The sequence below is a fragment of the Pongo abelii genome, chromosome 10 (genome assembly GCF_028885655.2).
Source record: "Pongo abelii isolate AG06213 chromosome 10, NHGRI_mPonAbe1-v2.0_pri, whole genome shotgun sequence".
NCBI lineage: Eukaryota > Metazoa > Chordata > Mammalia > Primates > Hominidae > Pongo > Pongo abelii.
The window spans coordinates 8521516-8523207 of record NC_071995.2 but is presented as its reverse complement, the minus strand read 5'-3'; the positions used below and the strand labels follow the sequence as shown (position 1 = coordinate 8523207).

At 38.8% G+C, this 1692-nt stretch overlaps 1 non-coding gene across 1 annotated transcript; it reads right to left on the bottom strand.

Annotated features, from left to right (window-relative positions):
• Positions 1 to 430: 430 nt before the first annotated feature.
• On the bottom strand, positions 431 to 562 carry LOC112135988 (small Cajal body-specific RNA 11). The gene has a single exon (XR_002917203.1). It is a non-coding gene; the product is annotated as a small Cajal body-specific RNA 11 (non-coding RNA).
• Positions 563 to 1692: the final 1130 nt, after the last annotated feature.

The window sequence follows — 1692 nt, the reverse complement described above, 5'->3', positions numbered from 1 at the left end:
ATGGCACTGCCATCCTTTCTGTTTGCAAGCCAGAAACTTAGAAATTACCCCTGACCTCACCCTCTGCCCCAATGGCTAGTTTTATAAATCTTGTTTTCTAGCTATCTCTTGAATTTAAGTTTCTCTATCTCCTCTACTATCCCCTGAGAAAGATGAAAAGAAAGCAGCCCCTGACGGTTGAAAGCTGGCTTGATACTCACAACTAAGACAAATTATTTTCCTATTGGACATAACAGTCTCCCAACCTCAGAAAAAGTTACTCTAAGACTATGATAAAATAAGAGAAAGCAAAGCCTCTTCATAATTTTGTCTAAATACAGAAAACGAACAAACAAACAAGTTCACTGCGCCACCCACAAAATATCAAACATCCCTCTCTTGGCTAAAAATGAATGACTGCTACATTTTCTTTTTTCTTTTTTAATCTTAAATTGTCCTTTCCTGCCAGCCCTATTCTTAGGAGATGGCCCTCCTAAACTGAGAGGGAGATTGCTGTGTGTCCTGCCAGACTACTCTGTTAGGACCAAGCGCAGGGAAGCAGAAATGGCCTAGGCCAGGACAAGTGACTGCTACGTCTTTACCAATTACAGCTTTATCCTTGTTCTAATCTGCCCTTCCTGAGATAATATCTATTCACATCCCCAATTACAGAATTGACCCGATTCCCTAACAACATCTAAATCCAGAGCAAATCTTCATTTTATTTGACTCTCCCTGCAAATCACCCGACTGTCATGAGTGGTGTAAGGTTAGAAATAACCAAGTCTGTGTATGTTTGTGTGTTTTTACAATGTTAGGATTTTATCGATGTTGTTTTAATCACAAAAGTTATAGATTATATGGAGTTCTTAAGGAGGCCGTTTTTTTAAAGTACTTTTTGTTTCTTTGGTAGTCAGAGCCGCAGAGACACGGGCTCAAGTCACTTTATAAGTCAGTCAATATTGTAAACGATATATTATTATAGTATATTAAATTAATATGTAAATATTACAGGTTAACTATTTTACAATAAACAAAGTAACATTTAACATTAAAAAAGAGAGAGAGAGCTAGGAGAAAGGGTTCGTGAACTAGTTTAGTGGGAGTGAAGATGATAAAAGGATGATAAAAGGAGTCCGGGTCTGGGGTGGGTGGTTTGCTGGTCATGTAAGGAAAACTGGGAGGTGGTAGAGCCTTTGGTGGCAGATGCCAGGTTTTTATCATGAGTAACTGCAAGAAAGTGTCACTTAGGATAGCTGTTTTGAGTTGTTGAAGGCCTAATCTTTTTCATATTTATAGAGTATTTGGTGAGAACTGATAGTGGAAGAGTGTGTTTGTGTTTTTATCTGGTTGTATGCAGCCTTTTAAAAAAATTTATTTATTAAACGAAACGTGTTATTCTTATTGGCAAAGTGCCCTATGAAACGTAAAATGGCATCTTTTTTAATAAGATGGAGTTAGTTACGTCTTTTTGTTTTTTGTTTTTTTTTTTGAGATGGAGTCTCGCTCTGTTGGAGTGCAATGGCGTGATCTCTGCTCACTGCAACATCTGGCTTCTGGGTTCAAGCGATTCTCCTGCCTCAGCCTCCTGAGTAGCTGGGATTACAGGCACGCACCACCACACCCAGCTAATTTTTTTTTTTTTCAGTAGAGACGGGGTTTCTGTATATTGGCCAGGCTGGTCTCAAACTTCTGACTTCCAGTGATCCTCCT